This window comes from Periplaneta americana, chromosome 8 (assembly GCF_040183065.1).
Source record: "Periplaneta americana isolate PAMFEO1 chromosome 8, P.americana_PAMFEO1_priV1, whole genome shotgun sequence".
Lineage (NCBI taxonomy): Eukaryota > Metazoa > Arthropoda > Insecta > Blattodea > Blattidae > Periplaneta > Periplaneta americana.
The window spans coordinates 1,868,013-1,889,237 of NC_091124.1; the positions used below are offsets into that span (position 1 = coordinate 1,868,013).

Below are 21,225 nucleotides of genomic sequence, written 5' to 3' on the forward strand. Positions count from 1 at the left end.
ATTATTATTGTTGTTGTTGTAATAATACTGGGAGCAACAGTAACAAATATAAATGACACTCGGGAGGAAATTAAACGCAGAATAAATATGGGAAATGCCTGTTATTATTCGGTTGAGAAGCACTTATCATCCAGTCTGCTGTCAAAAAAATCTGAAAGTTAGAATTTATAAAACAGTTATATTACCGGTTGTTCTGTATGGTTGTGAAACTTGGACTCTCACTTTGAGCGAGGAACATAGGTTAAGAGTGTTTGAGAATAAGGTGCTCAGGAAAATATTTGGGGCTAAGAGGGATGAAGTTACAGGAGAATGGAGAAAGTTACACAACACAGAACTGCACGCATTGTATTCTTCACCTGACATAATTAGGAACATTAAATCCAGACGTTTGAGATGGTCAGGGCATGTAGCACGTATGGACGAATCCAGAAATGCATATAGAGTGTTAGTTGGGTGGCATGAGGGAAAACTACCTTTGGGGACTCCGAGACTTAGATGGGAGGTTAATATTAAAATGGATTTGAGGGAGATGGGATATGATGGTAGAGACTGGATTAATCTTGCTCAGGATAGGGATCAATAGCGGGCTTATGTGAGGGCGGCAATGAACCTGCGTGTTCCTTAAAAGCCATTTGTAAGTAAGATAAAACTATTTGTTGGAACTGTTAATATTGACAAACCAGCAATAATATCAACTTTAAAAACATTTCAACCCATGCAAAAAATTTCATGATAGTGCACGTCGTAATAGCAGTAGTAGTAGTAGTAGTAGTAGTAGTAGTAATAGTAGTAGTAGTAGTAGTAATAGTAGTAGTAGTAGTAGTGTTAGTAGTAGTAGTAGTAGTAGCAGCAGCAGCAGAAGTGTTAGTATTAGCAGTAGTAGTAGTAATACTGACTGTCATTATTAGCATTTGTGAATGTAAATATCAAATTTTTTCCTGCCATATTTTCCAACCGCATTTTGCAGTAACAATGGGATCTTGTTTATACGGGTTATTGTATAATTGGTAATTTATTGATATGGACTGTTATCTGGTGCAGCCAGGTTCAGGTGTGCGTCGGATGACGTCGCCCCAACAGTTTTGTTACTCACGCTTACTTTATCACAATAGAATGGGGCAATCAGAAGCGATTTAATTATTAAATGACCCTGTTTTATGGGTCTGTGAAGCTGAATGACAGGAGAGATATGGAAACAGCTACAGTGAGCTGTTTTAGCATAAATTTAGTCTATGTTAAATAATATTTCTTTTATGCCATCTGTACCGACTGTATTTTTGGTCCAGGGAAAAGATTTGCCATTTAGCCTACGAAAAAATACTCTTCGTTTATTCATTGATTTATAAGACTGATGTGGATGAATAGGCCTTTTTTTTATTTTAGTGGGTTATTTTACGACGCTTTATCAACAGCTTAGGTTATTTAGCGTCTGAATGAGATGAAGGTGATAATGCCGGTGAAATGAGTCCGGGGTCAAACACCGAAAGTTACCCAGCATTTGCTCATATTGGGTTGAGGGAAAACCCCGGAAAAAACCTCAACCAGGTAACTTGCCCCGACCGGGAATCGAACCCGGGCCACCTGGTTTCTCGTCTAGACGTGCTAACCGTTACTCCACATTAGGCCTGTATCTTTTATATTTAACTCTTGGAAGAATTAAATATAACTCCAAAGATACTGAAACAAAAATTTGGTTGAGAAGTGCATGAATCAGCTGTCGCAGGCAAAGTCCCATATTAGGAATGAAATGAAGTTATGTAAGAGCGATTCCCACCTTACCATTGGAGAAACTTACTGGCTTTTAAGGAACCCGCAGGTTCATTGCCGCCCTCACATAAGCCCGCCATTTGTCCCTATTCATAGCAAGATTAATCCAGTCTCTGTCATCATATCTCACCTTCCTCAAATCCATTTTAATAAGTATTATCCTCCCATCTACGTCTCGGCCTCCCCAAAGGTATTTTTTCCCTCCGTACTCCTAACACTCTATATGCATTTCTGGATTGACTCATACGTGCTACACGCCCTGCCCATCTCAAAGGTCTGGATTTAATGTTCCTAAATGTTTCTGATAAACGAGTCGACACTTTTTATTACGTAAGAACTGAATGCAGGTTATTTGTCTCTAATAAGAATTAAATTATCTCGAGAACCCTTCTACGACACAATTTTTTTTTTTTTTTCAGAAAAGAAACCATAAAACCTGAAAAATACTTTCATTTTAGATGTATATTTTGTTTTTATTCATATGAAAAAAAAAACACTTAATAATGGGCTAATACATAAAACGAAGTTACAAGTTGGAAAATGAAAAATATAGGTTATAAATCATTCACTTTTATACAGTCAGATAAAAATAAATAGCGATAAAATTAACACTAAATATTCATCGATGAAAATACAAACAAGATTTCTAATGGAATGGGTGGGAAAGTGAATGTCCTGAACTCGTCGTCAGTATGAAAAATTGTAAGACGTGACAAAAATAATCGGTGAATGTAACTGATGTCCCGACCACTATAGGAGACATAGACCAGTTTTACACTAATCCTAAACATATTTAGTATAACTTGTTGCTTGTGGACCATCCCAAACCCCGATCTCTACCCCTAAGAGCGGCAGTCCTTATATACCCGTCAGTCAAGGCCTTCTGACAAATAAAAGCAACTGACAATAGATATCTCAGGCATGACAACTTCATAAAATAGCCTATCAATTGAATAATCGATCTTGCTACGTACAACATAATTATATTATTACCCATTTCAGCGAGTACCGACGCCCACTGCAAAATACGACAATTTGGTCCAGGGAGCATTCTCTTTTGACACAAGGATGATTTATGTAACATGTTTCTAAATTGGTATTTTAAATACCGGCATATTCTTTAATATAATTGGTCCAGGGAGCATTCTCTTTTGGCACAAGGATGATTTATGTAACATGTTTCTAAATTAGTATTTTAAATACCGGGATATTCTTTAATATAATTTGGTCCAGGGAGCATTCTCTTTTGGCACAAGGATGATTTATGTAACATGTTTCTAAATTAGTATTTTAAATACCGGTACATTCTTTAATATAATTTGGTCCAGGGAGCATTCTCTTTTGGCACAAGGATGATTTATGTAACATGTTTCTAAATTAGTATTTTATATACCGATACATTCTTTGATATAATTTGGTCCAGGGAGCATTCTCTTTTGGCACAAAGATGATTTATGTAACATGTTTCTAAATTAGTATTTTAAATACCGATACATTCTTTAATATAATTTGGTCCAGGGAGCATTCTCTTTTGGCACGAGGATGATTTATGTAACATGTTTCTAAATTAGTATTTTATATACCGATACATTCTTTAATATAATTTGGTCCAGGGAGCATTCTCTTTTGGCACAAGGATGATTTATGTAACATATTTCTAAATTAGTATTTTATATACCGATACATTCTTTAATATAATCTGGTCCAGGGAGCATTCTCTTTTGGCACAAGGATGATTTATGTAACATGTTTCTAAATTAGTATTTTATATACCGATACATTCTTTGATATAATTTGGTCCAGGGAGCATTCTCTTTTGGCACAAGGATGATTTATGTAACATGTTTCTAAATTAGTATTTTATATACCGATACATTCTTTAATATAATTTGGTCCAGGGAGCATTCTCTTTTGGCACAAGGATGATTTATGTAACATATTTCTAAATTAGTATTTTATATACCGATACATTCTTTAATATAATTTGGTCCAGGGAGCATTCTCTTTTGGCACAAGGATGATTTATGTAACATGTTTCTAAATTAGTATTTTATATACCGATACATTCTTTGATATAATTTGGTCCAGGGAGCATTCTCTTTTGGCACAAGGATGATTTATGTAACATGTTTCTAAATTAGTATTTTAAATACCGGTATATTCTTTAATATAATTTGGTCCAGTGAGCATTCTCTTTTGGCACAAGGATGATTTATGTAACATGTTTCTAAATTAGTATTTTAAATGCCGGTATATTCTTTAATATAATTTGATCCCCAGAGCATTCTCTTTTGGCACAAGAATGATTTATGTAACATGTTTCTAAATTAATATTTTAAATACCGGTATATTCTTTAATATAATTTGGTCCAGAGAGCATTCTATTTTGGGACAAGGATGATTTATGTAACATGTTTCTAAATTAGTCTTTCAAATACCGGTATATTGTTTAATATAATTTGGTCCAGAGAGCATTCTATTTTGGCACAAGGATGATTTATGTAACATGTTTCTAAATTAGTATTTTAAATACCGGTACATTCTTTAATATAATTTGGTCCAGGGAGCATTCTCTTTTGGCACAAGGATGATTTATGTAACATGTTTCTAAATTAGTCTTTTAAATACCGGTACATTCTTTAATAAATCATTGAAAAACTAATGTTAATATAGGATGTGGAGTGAGTACGAAATTATTATTATTATTTTTTGGCGCATCATTTTTACGTAAATAACGACAAATAAAAACTAACACATAACATTATTTTAAGAAACACAGGAAACAAGCATGAATAATATTCACCTTCTTAATGATCTTGGGGTAGAAAAAGGTAGGGAATAGAAATTACATACATGTAATAAACAATAAGCAAACCATCTTCGATTAATCATTTCAAAACAACGTGAATATAGCGTGGATTGTGTAGGAAAATAATTTCTTATATGTTGCTCCCAATGTGAATCATTGTTAACTTATGAAAACAAATGAAAATTAACATGGCATATAAACACTATTTGAAGAAAGATAGGAGATATTAAGTAATATTCATCGTTCTTAACGATCTTTGGATGGAAAATAACAATGAAACATGTATAAAATAGAAATTACATACAGGTGAGCATATAAAAAAACAGTAAGTAGAATCATATCTGATTAATAAGCTTAAATTACTCCAGGTTTAGTGTAAGAGTGGTCTACATCTAACGATATCTCCCAGCAAATTACTTAATTTAAAAACAAAAAAAATCGTGTTAGAAGATTCAATTTGTGTATTTTCTCTGAAACTTTCCAAGTATTTGTAGGCAGTCTTTTACATTAAATTGCCGAAAATTGGTTTATAGCGCAGCATTGGCAGTGATAAAATTGTGAAATATTCGTTCAGTGGCCGGTGGATACTCTACATTGACCCAATTGACAATGCATGGAGTTATTGCTGATATAAATATTTTCATTATCGTTACACAAGTTATCTGGCTCTACATACGTTGGTTCTCATTATAAGACGATCAACATAATATGATAAAGTATTAATTACGAGTCAAAATACTAAAACTGGCAACAGCTCCTACACACATACAGGTATTCAAAGATGGTCGCCATAATATATCGGATTTACTTCATTATACGATATTGTTATTGTTTTTATGACAATTTATGTTGGATAGATTGGAGAATGGAGTGATGTGATATTATGGCGTTACTTGATGACGTAAGTTTTTGGATGGTAGTGGTAAGGTTGGTAGATATGTGGATTTTTTTTTCGTGGTTGGTATTCATGAGGTTTGAATGGCGTACCGGTTAAAGCTGTGTTTGGATGGTGAGTAGATGATTTTATTTATTGTTCAATTCCTGAAATGGTGTTTCTAAATATTTGTTTTATTTGTGAGAGGTTTTGAGTTTGGTTAATTGTTGTGGAATGGAGTCTGTTGCTGAGGGGTTTGATTTCTAATGAGTACATCTGTCCCAAATGTCATAGGGGAATGGTTGAGCGTTGTGTTTCTGAGCGCCGAACCAAGGACCGTTTTATGTGGTACTGTAGAAAGGATAATGTTTGGCGGTCCATAAGAAAGGGTTCTTGGTTCAGCAAGAGTAAGCTGTCTCTTTTGAATATAATGTGTTTGACTTTTATGTGGGCATGGAAGCAACGGATAGATTTTGTAGGGAATGAATTGTGTGTGAATGGGAAAACTGTGATTAGTTTTGTATGTCCCTGATAATGAGGATGTGTGAGTTTTGTTTTATTTAGGAGTCATTTTTATTTTGTTTTTGTTCTAATTATTTTTTGTTTTCAACCATATTGTTTTGAAGAGATTATTTTTTATTTCGCTAGGGACAGCGTTTTATTTTTTTTTATAATGATGAGTTTTTGTAGAAATATATTTTTATAATTTTGTTGGTTTTGTATATATGGGTGTGTGTGTGTGTGTGTGTGTGTGTCTATCTGTTCGTTGTTTTTTTTTAATGCTTTTCTTTGGGGTTGAAATTTGTGAGAGCACTGCGGTAGGAAGTTTTTTTTTGGAAATGGTTTGAAGGTTAGTTTATTTAAATTCGAATATTTTATAATGTTGTTGTGTTGTATTTGTATTCTTTTTCTTAAAGCTGTGGTGTGTGGGAAGGTTAGTGGGCTCTTTGAGGTTATATTTTATTGTTATGAGATGCTCCAGTATGTGATATCGTGTATTGTTTTGGTGATATCGTATTTTGGATAAGAGCGGTTGGGTTATATTCCAGAATGGGATATCGTGAATTGTTTTGTCGATATCGTATTTTGGATAATAGCGGATGGGTTATATTGTAGAATGGGATATCGTTAATTTTTTCTAAATTTTTTAGATAGTTTTATTGGTTTGCTGATATCGTATTTTGGATAAGAGCGGTTGGGTTATATTGTAGAATGCGATATCGTCAATGTGTTTTTTAAATTCTTTTAGATAGTTTTATTTATTTATTGTTTTGGTGTACGTCGGCCATATTGTGGCGTTACTGCGTTGTGACGTCACTGCCGCCATATTGTTACGTCATAGTTTGTGCAACTTGACGAAAATTAAGCGATATCGTATACTACATGAATCCCAATATATCAATATTATTATTAGACATACTAAAAACATACTTGGAACACATGCATGTTTCTTCTAATTAGACATTTTACAGATCACTAATTCATCAATTTGTACATAAACAACAACAATATTAGGCCTACATAAGATTGCATAGGGACAATTAAACTAAACGGAATAAACGATTATAAAACATACATACCTCAAGTTTGTTTTCGTTGGAAATATCATAGTTATATCAACGATCATTTCATAAATAACGTTGATATACTCGCCAAAATATTGTGTAGTTCTATAATGTAAACACGATGTTGTTATTGCACTATATTGTATAAAAGCTTTCCTATTTTATCAGAACTAAAATAACACAACTGAAGCCGAAGGCTTAAGAACGTAAATAAAACAGACGAGAAATGAAAATCAACAATTACGCTTAAACACACTAGAACAAAACAGATGAAGCGGGAAGCTCGACAATCACATTTCGACGTATCGAAACGAAACATGAAAATGAAGATCAACTGCGTATCTGCTTTTTTGCTACGCTTGCTCACCTCATGTGATTATTTCTTGTTAAACGACTGTTCATTGTGCTATTTTTTCACAGTTTCTTCACCGTTAATTCATATATAACACACGCTTCATTCACATGGCATCTACAGTAGCGTGCAAATTAATCCGAACAACGTAATTACTTGTGCAAAAACACTCAAACGGGATAAAAAAAAAGGATCTAAGACATACCTCAGTAATCTATGTGGCCTCCCTTGTTCCTAATACAGTACGTAGTTCTCCATCTCCGTGTATTACTGGCGTCACCTAATCAGTGTTGCCAAACCATAACTTTTAGTTTCAATAAATTAACAAAAAAGAAAAAAAAAGCCGTAAAACTGCGAAAATAGTACATCATGCAACGAACCTATAATAGTAGTAATTAAAACGTGAGTATGTTTATGAAACGAGCGCAAGTGAGTTTCATAATTTTCATACCAGCGTCTTAATTACCATTATAGGCAAGTTTCATACGACTTTTTGTGCTCGACCATATTTCTAACTTGAAATTATTCATAAGTGTTCATGTTATTCTTATCTGACTGGGGAGCGGAACTGACCTTGTGCAATACCTCGTAAATTGTGAGATGTGCGCAGACGCGAAAGTATTGATTTTTTTCCGAGAAACAAATGTCATTGACCTTGATATAATCTAGAGAGTAAAATAAACATTAATCTTGATATAACCTTGAAATTGATTTAGACATTGAAAAACAAGATGACAAATTGAATTTATTTGAATATTATTTACAATTAATGCTAATTATTATAGTAACAGAACATAACCTTCTGCGACAGTATTGGATTTCCAGCCTCCGTGACGTTTCGCTAGTTGTCTTTCGATTGCATATCCGAGAATAATCGATACCTGCGGTTTCATATTGCTACAATGGTGTTTTCTGATTAGTGGAACACTGAACTTTAATGAATAGGTGTACTTTAATGAGGTCCATTAAAGGGCTGCTACCAGGTGTATAATTACTACATTTCGGCATGGTCGAGCATAAAGGAACAAAATACATCCGATTATGCGAATTTTAAGAAAAATTTTCATAGCAACATCTCTTACTCCATCTAATTTTCTCTTTCATATAATTTGAGCACGACATCGATAGGAGTCAGCCAATACTGCCACTTAATAACAGCATATAATTTATGCAGTATTTTTTTTATCGGTAATTAAAATTTTAATGTCCACCACTACAAAAAATATTCAATTTGTAGCCTGCATCCTGTAGTTCAAAAGGAACGTTAAATAAAGAATTCAATTTACACTTATCTTATACCCTATGCATACTTCCTGTAGTTCAAAAGAAACTAAACTTTTAATTTGAAAACATTACAATTTTTATAACTTGTATGAGAAACACAGGAGTATGACGTTCTATGTAAAGCACGCGTATGATATTACATGTTGTTGTAGCCTTTAGGAAGTGCATAGAAGTTTCTTTGTTTAATTAATAAGAAAAGAACGGTATTATTTTACAATCTGTTGTACAAACAGATCTGCAACTTTGAACTCTAAGTAAAACGAAATGAGGAAAATGTTTTCAATATTAAACCAATGCAATTCTTGGAAACAGCTGTTCAAGAACTATTAACTGAAAATATAAACGTTCTAGGAATAGGCTAAAGGCACGTTATGAAATTTATGTGTGTTTTATCAACAGTAATCTCACTAGACGTTTTGATTTATCTAGAGAAAATCAAAACTCGAGTGGGATTTAATTGACTATTACACGATTAGAAGAAAGTATATAAAGATTAGAAGTAACGAAATACTCCAATACAATAAAATATTAATTGACTTACGAAAATACAACTGTCTTCAAATGTATTATTGTACCATCTCAACATTACAAATATTACGCTAGATGTATGCTAGATGGCAGTAGTGTCTTTATACAGACACTGTAATGATTACTATTCAATAAATCTTAATATTAAACAATCTCTGATAAGTGACTATCCATAATATCATATAGCAGAAGCTAGAACATAACCTAACTAATATACACAAGTGTTAGAAAAGTTTCAATTAACGACGATGACATAAAAAATAAACATGAATAATTTTAAAAGGAATAATTATTGAATGTACAATTTTCAAATTTGAATGTGGTTGGTGGTTCAATTGATGTTATATTGGACGTGTGCGTCATAGAAGTGGAACTCGTTGATTTAGGCCTACATGGTGTATTCAACTTATTCAGGATTTCCGAATGGTGCTCTTCATTTATTTGTAAATCGGATTTCAGAAGATGCATAGGTATGATCAGTGATTTTTATTAATTCTTGTTCTTGAATGCCAATGCGAGTCATATTTGAAACTGCTGTGCATCGACTGGAGTGGTTTGTAATTTTATATATATTTTTGACGTCCAGACTAGCGCAGTTTCAAATGTTGGCAAACAAAGAAACAAATGCTAGGGACGCGATAAAATTAAACAAATGCTAGGGACGCGATAAAATTAAACAAATGCTAGGGACGCGATAAAATTAAACAAATGCTAGGGACACGATAAAATTATATAAATGCCAGGGACGCGATAAATTAAACAAATGCTAGGGACGCGATAAAATTATACAAATGCTAGGGACGCGATAAAATTAAACAAATGCTAGGGACGCGATAAAATTAAACAAATGCTAGGGACGCGATAAAATTAAACAAATGCTAGGGACGCGATAAAATTAAACAAATGCTAGGGACGCGATAAAATTGTGCGATAAGCAGCCATGATTGGTTGAAATACGCCCTTTCATACCGTTTTATTGGTCAAAAGTAGTATGACGTTGTAAAAGTGTAATAGTCACAATAAATATGAAATCCGCAACGAAGGTCAAATGTGCATAAATTAAATATAAATATTGTGAATAAAATACAAAATAAAGAAAAAATGGCAGAGACGTTGAAACAATAAGAAACTATTAAAAAAAGAATAAAACCAACGTTAAATAAAGAATTAAATTTACACTTATCTTATAATCTATGCATAGTTCCTGTTGTTCAAAAGAAACGTTAAATAAAGAATTACAATTACAATTATCATTTTATATGTCTAAGCATAGCTACCGTATATCAAAAGGATAGATGAAATAATAAAGAATGACAAGTATCATCTTATCGTTTATGAATAGCCTCTGTAGTTTAAAAGGGAATTTAAGTAATGAATTATAATAATTACATCATTGTATCAACCATGAATAGCCTTCCTCCATTAAAATGAACGTCACACAAACAACTGCAGTCCTGCAGGCCTGTGTGGCAACGCATGCATCATGCCGCTGCCCGCCACAAATCTCAGAGGATCTAACGGGAATCGAACAATGGACCAGCATGTTGCGAACTCGTGTTCCACAGAGACAGGGTGTGGGTTCCTTTCTCGTGTCGCGCCATACTGCTACTGTGTATTGTTGATCAATATTCCCACACTGCAGACCTGGGTTACAATCTCGACGGGTGCGAAATGAACAAACTTGCTTATGAGACCTAATTCTATAAATAACCGCACTTCATTTGAATATACAGGGTGTAACTAAATGAGTTTTTCATACTTCGAGGGATTTTGTGGCAGAGTAATGGTGAAGTTCTCATTAAATAATTCAGTTTTTAGTTGCACAAGTGAAAAAAGATTGGTCTTTGACACCGTAGTGTAGGAGGAGAAACTTGCAACGTTTTGGGGAAATGTGTCGGGTCATGATCCTGTAATGGAAGAAAAGTACAGTCTATCTTATAAATTGGCTCCGTTATGAAGAACTAACCTCCAGTTCTGAACGATTACACTGGCCATCTACGCTATATGCAGTGATTGTTACAATTCGGCAAAATTTTGTCAATCCAATGATAAATGGCCGCAATTCCGCCTGGACCCTAACAAAGAGAGGTTCCACCCTAGACGACTATCTGATAAGCTTCATGGTCAAGCCCTAAACCCTTTGTATATCAACGAAGGAGACCGTTATCTACTACAACAAGACTTTACCCCTGTCTATTTTTATCTGCTGCAGTTGATAGACAATGAGCACGTTTGACCGAGGGAACATTCGTGTTTGATAGAAGTGTAAATCGATTAATATGTTACTTAATTTAAATTGTATTTGAATAATTAAAATGCTATCATTTTGGTCCAGAGACACTCATTTGGTGCAATGACAATTCCTTTAACATGTTTCTTAATTTTTATTACATGCAACCATACTTTAATGAAGATTGACATCATTTAGATTTAATGTGTATATTTTATTTTACTTGTTATAGGTTTCCATTGAATTATGGTAATAACTTAATTTTAACCCTTGTTTTCTACGTATTCAGTAAATGCCGCTTGGCCCACTATGGTTCTGAATCCTTCAAATAACTTAAATTATATCATATAATATTACATATTATATTATATTATATTAAATTATATTATATTGTATTATATTATATCAGATGTTACTGTAATAACGTTGTAGCATTATGTCCATCCAGAGAAACTACACTTTCCAATGGTGAAATAATGATTAATTATACAAATCGGTTAATTTAGCTTCCGATATTACTTCATACAAACACAGAAACATTTTCTGTAGGCTATCTTTCATAGCTTTCGATTGTTGCTGTCCAAAGCCCCTTATAGTCATTTGTTTTTTAATTCATTACACGGCCTTAGATGGCAGTTATTGTAATTTTAAAAGTCATTTATCTCATTAAATATCAGTCCTATCAAAATTTTTCAAAGAATAAAACGTATCGCAAATTATTTTTAAAGAAACTTTGGTTATGTAACATTTTTCACAAAAATCAATAATAAGCGAGATATTTCGATTTAATTAATTCAGGCCCCCTTTTAAATAATGTATTTTGAATGCCATATAGCCTAAAATCTAAGTTACAACGAACTTAATTTATATTCCAATTTTCATCGAAATCCGTTCAGCCATTATCGCGTGAAAAGGTAACAAACATACAGACAGACAGACATACAAACAAAAATTTCAAAAAAGCGATTTTCGGTTTCAGGGTGGTTAATTATATATGTTAGGACCAATTATTTTTGGAAAATCGAAAATTACCAGAAACATTTCGGCTACAGATTTATTATTAGTATAGATAGGTGCAGCGGAGGGCATGGGTACGGCTAGTGTAATAGGCCTAATAATAATTTATCTAAACATCTCTATAGTGTGAAAAACATTTGAACTCTGCTGCTAGTGCGGTATGATGTAATGCTCGTTACCATAGCGACGGCTTCCACACGTCCTAATGACGTCACGTGTAAATAAACAAGCGAGAAAAGAGAAATGATAGCCGTCTCTTTTTGAATTAATATTTCAGAGTTAGAGAGGGTGCACTCCACCTTGTCAGAGCGGGGGTTGGTCTTTCCAGGTCTGTCGACGATGACTTGTGACAATCGATGTTCGGCTGTCAGCACCACTACCGAGTCACCGATAATTTGTAGCTTTTTACTCCCGACATTTTGCACGGCGGCCTTTTTATTAGATTGCAAAGTAATCTGCGATATTGTCGGTCCTACAAACCTAACAAAAAAAATGCAAAATTTTCATGTTTTTCTTGGTCACAAAAATAACAAATACCCATACCGCACTCGACAAACTACACATTGTAGTGTCATTTGTTTCAAAGAGGACACTGACCACCAGGGGTGTAAAAAGTCTAAAGCAAGAGATAGTCAATATATAGGAAACGAGTCCACACCTGTGGAGTAACGGTCACCGCGTCTGGCCGTGAAACCAGGTGGCCCGGGTTCGATTCCCGGTCGGGGCAAGTTATCTGGTTGAGGTTTTTTCCGGGGTTTTCCCTCAACCCAATACGAGCAAATGCTGGGTAACTTTCGGTGCTGGACCCCGGACTCATTTCACCGGCATTATCACCTTCATATCATTCAGACCTAATAACCTAAGCTGTTGATAAAGCGTCGTAAAATAACCTACTAAAAAATATAGGAAACGATTTTTAGTAGATTGTTTTACAACGCTGTATCAACATCTCAGGTTATTTAGCGTCCGAATGAGATGAAGGTGATAATGCCGGTGAAATGAGTCCGGGGTCCAGCACCGATAGTTACCCAGCATTTGCTCATATTGGGTTGAGGGAAAACCCCGGGAAAAACCTCGTCCCGACCGGGATTCGAACCCGGGCCACCTGGTTTTGCAGTGAGACGCGCTGTTACTCCGTAGGTGTGGAGCAGGAAACGATTTTAAATGAAGTAAGCCTTACATAGGCTAAAGAGATCAATTTCCACGAAAACACTGAAATAACCCCTTACAAGTAGGCTACATACTTGACTTGTTATTCAATCAAATCAGATTCTTTTAGTGAAAATGAAGTTTTAATATTGTAATAATATGTACAAATAAAGCTCTTATAATTGCATGGAACGTTTACGCTGTTCGTGATTGATATTCTGAGCATGGTTGGGATTGTAAGGATGTTTGGGGTTTGAAATAAAAGTTTGTTATTTCTTTTCACTTCTGTCTTCATACTCCCTGCATTTAAATTTAACAAGGCGGAGCCTTCTCGTTAACTACTTCATAATCGCTTCCTCATTCCATGAGGCCTAGTCTACAGACAACAATGCAATTGATAGTCGAAACGATTCACACATCAATATGACGCCAGTGAGTTCTTTGAAACTGTTATAATGAATAATATGTAATTGCAGACAATCCATTAATTTGGAAATTAATAACACAGTTAAGTACTATTTTAACTTAAATATTTCTGTCTTTATATTGTCCGCATTTATTAATAACCCCTTTGTGTACAATAACATTTTATTACATTGAAATTAAGTTGAATATTTCTTTCAGCTTTTACACGTTAAAAACATTTCACGCGAATCTTCTCGAAGTCCATCTGATAGCTATAGAAATCACAGGTCTACAGCAACTGTTTTGACACGGCCCCCTTCTATAAAGGTATAAATCACTGAAACAAAGAAGCATCAAAATATATTATTCATTTATTAATTAATACGTCATCGTTATTGTTGTAATTGCCTCTATAAACAGATGATATCCCAGATGGCTGGGCGGTTTCTTTCAGGAAATGCTGCGATGTACATAACCTCTTAAAATATAAAAACAAATGAGGATGTATCCTCCAATATAATAAATACAGGTTGCGCAATCTGTTACGTATATTTGATCAGTGATTCAGCCTCCGCATGCTGGATCGCATTCAATGGCTTTTTAAAACTGTCTGCTCAATCAACGCTTATGAGAAGTTATTTTTGCGCTAGGTGGCAAAATAACTTTTTTCATTACTCGTACATAAGTGTTGATTGAGCAGGCATTGTAAGCAGCCACAGGACGCGATCCAACAGGCAGTGGCTGTAGTAAAAGCCTAATCCGGGCCATGAATGAACAAATGATTTTTTTAATGAATGCATTGCGGGTGGCATGGACGCAACTCCCATAAGGGGCAATATAACTTTTGTTACAATAAAAATTTTCTCGAATGGTACGCAGTAAAATGTTTCAAGTTGAAAATGTCTCATTTGAAGTTGCTCAATAATATTTATTTTGTTGATGTACGTGTAGAACACATACATACATACATACATACATACATACATACATACATACATACATACATACATAATGCATATATACATACATTACATATATATATATATATACATATGTATACACACAAACATATATACATATGTATATACACATATACATAAATTACATACATACATACAGTACATTCATACCATACATACATTCATTACATACATACACAGGCCTACATTACATACATATATACACACTTACATACATTACATATATACATACATACACACTTATATACATTACATACATACACACATACATACATATACACTTACATACATACACACGTACATATACACATACATACACGCATACATATACACATACATACATAATACACACATACATATACACTTACATACATATACACTTACATACATACACACATACATACATACATACATACATACATACATACATACATACACACTTACATACATACATAGGCCTACATACACACTTACATACATACACACTTATATACATACACACTTACATACATACATACACACTTACATACATACACACATACATACATACATACATACATACACACATACATACATACATACATACATACATACATTACAGTTAGCAAGGCATGTAGTATTACCTTTATTGTAATGGGACATGCTGTTCAAGTAGACATACATACATACTTACATACATACACACATACATACATACATACATACACACATACATACATACATACATACATACATACATACATACATACATTACAGTTAGCAAGGCATGTAGTATTACCTTTATTGTAATGGGACATGCTGTTCAAGTAGACATACATACATACATACATACATACATACATACATACATACATACATTACAGTTAGCAAGGCATGTAGTATTACCTTTATTGTAATGGGACATGCTGTTCAAGTAGACATACATACATACATACATACATTCATTCATACATACTTATATGCATGCATACATACACACATGGTTTCACAGAATTATCAATACTTCCGTCTCAATGTCTAACATTTTGTGGTCCACAGAGAGCGTAATGCCCACCACCCCACTGTGCGAGCAGGGGTGTGAAGTGTGTCGTCGCGCGGGACGGCTAATGTGCAGGCGCAGGGTCGTGTTTTGATGTCATCCCAATCCATCATCCCATCAGTATTTGTTTAGGGGTTTGGCCGATGTTTCCCATCAATCGGGGCTTGTCACGTCGGCGATCAATGGAGCAGCCCCTTGACCCCCCCCCCTGCACTCGATTTGCCGTGTTTTTACATTCAGGTGGGGAGCTGCCCGCCATTCATCAGGCTCGCTCCATAAGCGAGTTTAGAAATATTCATACAGCTCTAATAAAATATGTCCGACATGGACTGCGGCTTGTATATCACCAGATAAATCAAATCACCGCCATCACCACCGCGGAAATGGACAGAGTAACAGCATGGAGCAACAACTGACATGTACCTGCGAGGGGGCACGAACCAACCGTCCCTAATTAATTTTAATAATACATTGCATCCAGCTCGACATCCATACACGTGCACATGCGTTCATTTATTCATCAATCCATTATTTTATCTCAGCATGTAATTAATCTTTTATTATTATTCAACAATTCATCCCCCGTCTTCACAATCGCTTGTCAAATCCACACATTCATTATTTTAATAGTTCAACTCTTACGAGCCCTTATATTCATTAATCGAAGCATTGTTTCGAAATTAATTAATCCTTCCATCCACTTTTTTATTATTCATTTTATTCACGCATTCGTTCACTATTCATCCATCGAACACCTAATGATGCTATCCGCCCATCTGTTCATGCATCCATTCTCTGTTCCTTCATTATCCACTAATCTGATATCCTTCTATCCATCCAATAAGCCATTAATATAATCTACCCATCCATTCATCCAATCGTCGACCTGGTTGGCAAGTTGGTATAGCGCTGGCCTTCTATGCCCAAGGTTGCGGGTTCGATCCCGGGCCAGGTCGATGGCATTTAAGTGTGCTTAAATGCGACAGGCTCATGTCAGTAGATTTACTGGCATGTAAAAGAACTCCTGCGGGACAAAATTCCGGCACATCCGCCGACGCTGATATAACCTCTGCAGTTGCGAGCGTCGTTAAATAAAACATATTTTTAATATTTCATCCAATCACTAATCCACACATCCATTCATCCATCCAATCACTAATCCAGACATACAATCAATAATCCATCCATCCATGAAATAATTAATCCATCCATCCACCAATATATCCATTCAATCACCATCCATCCATCCATCCATCCATCCATCCATCCACCAAGCTATCCATTCAATCACTAATCCATCCATCCATCCATCTATTCATCTACCAACCTATCCATTCAACCACTATCCATCCATCCATACAATCAATATCCAGCCATCCAATCACTAATCAATCCATTGATCCAATCACTAATCCATTCATCAATCCATCCGTCCATCCAACCACCTATCCATCCATCCAATCACTAATCTGTCCACCCAATCACTAATCCATCCATCCATCCATCCCTGCAATCACTAATCCATCCATCCATGCATACATCCATCCACGGATCTATCCATCCATCCAATCACTAATCCATCCATCCATCCAACCACTAATCCATCCATCCATCTATCCATGCAATCACAAATCCATTCATCCATCCAATCACTAATCCAGACATCCAATCAATAATCCATCCATCCATGAAATAATTAATCCATCCATCCACCAATATATCCATTCAATCACTAATCCATCCATCCATCTATTCATCTACCAACCTATCCATTCAACCACTATCCATTCATCCATCCATACAATCAATATCCAGCCATCCAATCACTAATCCATCCATTGATCCAATCACTAATCCATTCATCAATCCATCCGTCCATCCACCCACCTATCCATTCACCCAATCACTAATCCATCCATCGAGTCCTGCAATCACTAATCCATCCATCCATGCATACATCCATCCACGGATCCATCCATCCATACATCCAATCACTAATCCATCCATCCATCTATCCATCCAACCACTAATCCATCCATCCATGCAATCACAAATCCATCCATCCATCCAACCACTAATCCATCCATCCATCCATGCATACATCCATCCATCCATGCATACATCCATTCACGGATCCATCCATCCATCCATCCATCCAATCACTAATCCATCCATCCACTTTTCCATCCAACCACTAATCCATCCATCCGTCCATGCATACATCCATCCACGGATCCATCCATCTATCCATCCATCCATCCATCCATCCATCCATCCATCCATCCATCCATCCAATCACTAATCCATCCATCCATCTATCCATCCAACCACTAATCCATCCATCCATCCATGCATCCATTTTTCCATCCAACCACTAATCCATCCATCCATCCATGCATACATCCATCTACGGATCCATCCATCCATCCATCCATCCATCTACCCATCCAACCACTAATCCATCCATCCATTCATTTTTCCATCCAACAACTAATCCATCTATCCATCCATGCATACATCCATCCACGGATCCATCCATCCATCCATCCATCCATCCAACCACTAATCCATCCATCCGTCCATACAATCACCAATCCGTCCAAACATCCATCCATCCATCCAATCACAAATCCATCCATCCATTCATCCATCCATCCATCCATCCATCTATTAATCTAGGGCCGTATTCATAGACATTCTTAGCGCGGGCTTCCGGTGGATGATCAGCGAACTAACATTTTTCGTATTCATAAACCAGTATTAGCGATATGACATCATATGAATCCTGTACAAGTAAAAAGTCGATAGCCGGGGCTAATTTAGCACACTCGTAGCGCGGGCTAGCGAAATGTGTATGAATAGAACCCCTAATCACTCATCTATCCATCTATTCACTAATCCCTCCATTCATTTATCCATCCATCCACCGACCTATCCATTTTTATTTAGCAACACTGAATTTGTACAGAGGTATCAAGTGTGGGTACTTTTTGGAAAGCTCTTAATGAGCTTTATTCAAAAATAAAAACATATATATTGGGTGTTCCATTTAAAATAAGAGAGTTGGAGTTACTTCCGATTAAACCGGAAGTAGAAAAAACTCGGTAATACCATTTTTGAGTTCTCCCCACATACCAAGTTTCATGTCACTGAACCACTTGCTTCAAAAGTTATTTAGGTGGTGCGGGACTTTTAACTAATCCTGTATGTATGTTTTCTTCAGTAACAATTCTGTCAATAATAGATATTTAACTAAAAACACTGATTTCTTAGTCAAACTTGTGATTGTTCCTGGGACACAACATTTTGTTACATGACGGATTTTATCCTTGTGTACGAAATCAGAATAGATGCTCAAGATAAAAATAACCAACCCCACGTAAACTCGAGGTAATCTCATTGTGCAGGGCTCCATGACAACCGCACAAGAGCTCCAGTCTTTTGTTTCCTCTGGATTACGAGAGGGGGCAGACACAATGTGCCAGGTGTAAGTCGCCACTCGACAATGAAGCCTCAAGTGTTGTGACGTCAGCACTTCCTGAGATAACATCGCAACACTTGAAGCTTTCTGTATCTCTGTAGCTCTGGAGTGACAATCTTGATGCATGTTCCAGTTTCTCTAAATGGAAAGTACACAGAAAGTAATGCGGTGCCTAAATATACAGTTACTATGTTTTTGTTATTTATGGCTTCGAAATTATCGTCATTCTTGGGAAGTTACGCGTAGAAATAAGTTCTACACAAAGCGGAAAAACGCGTAGGCCTACTTTAATAATAATTAATAATTTATTTACTTAATCTGGCAGAGCTAAGGCCAGTAGGCCTTCTCTTCCGCCCAGCCAGACTCTAATTCTAATTGAATGCAATTGCTTACATAGTTATTACATTAATATCTAGACCATAAAACAACATGAAAGTAAATAATGAAAACTGGATAACTAATGTTATTGTGACAATAATAAACACTGGTAAGAAATAGTTATAATAATAATAATAATAATAATTTATTTATTTATTTATTTAGAATATTAATGTGCAAAAACAACAGCACAAGGCCAATTACAGTTTAGCACGCTACAAAACAGAACAAAACAACAAATGATGATGAGAATGAATGATAGAAAATGGCAATGAGATGAAATACAAACAATATAATAGTCTACATTAATCATTGATCAAATAATAATTAAAATTATAAAATTAGTACAATGAGAATTGAAATAATGGAATGGTCTACATGAATCAATAGACCAAATGCAAGAAATATATGGACAAATAATTATAAAAATTAGATCAGTGAGTTAAAACTCAAAGATATACTACACATTAAATGGATCCAAGTTGAATCCATGCAAATTAGCATATTTAATGCATCAGCAGACCGGAGAGAGAGAATTAGGATTCTTATTATAAAACAATTTATGAAATCTTAAACCATTAGCAGGAATACGAAGACTGATAATAATAATAATAATAATAATAATAATAATAATAATAATAATAATAATAATAATAATAGTAATAATAATAGCAATAATAATAATAATAATGAGATAATTTAGATATTTATCTGTGATACATATATGTATATAACCATTAAACATTGAGAAACCTGATTGTTAGAAAAATATTTCGTTAGCCTATTCTTAAATTGGTTTGATGTCTGACAGTCCCTGACATTACTCGGTAGGGAATTCCAAAGTCGAGGAACAGCCACAGTGAAAGAAGATGAATATGAGGATGTTCGGTGGGAGGGAATGGATAATATTGAGGAGTGTTGTGATCGTGTGTCTAGGTTATGATGGGTGGATAAATTTTGAAAACGAGACGCAAGATAGACAGGAGTGGAGAAATGCAATATGTGAAAGAGAAGGGAAAGACAGTGGATTTCCCTACGATCTTCTAGACGGAGCCGGGACAACATTTCGAGGGATGGTGTTACGTGATCAGCCCGGCGAATATTGCAGACGAAACGGACGCACATATTATGAACACGCTGTAGTCTCTGCGCCGAAGTAACGCTTAGGTCAGTAAGCAGAATATCACAGTAATCGAAGTGGGACATCACGAGCGTTTGCACTAACATTTTTTTCATGGAAAATGGTAGAAAATTCTTCAATCGTCTAAACGAGTGGATTAATGAGAATACTTTTTTGCAGGCTTCTGCAACTTGAATGTTCCAATTTAAGCTTTTATCATGAACTTCAAAGATTTAATAAATTTAAA

The 21,225-nt window shown here is 35.2% G+C and overlaps 1 protein-coding gene across 1 annotated transcript in view; it reads right to left on the minus strand.

Moving 5' to 3' along the window:
• LOC138704372 (neuroligin-4, Y-linked-like) overlaps positions 1 to 21,225 on the minus strand; it is a 1,066,533-nt gene that overhangs the window by 316,022 nt on the left and 729,286 nt on the right. The gene's annotated exons all lie outside the window — the stretch shown is intronic.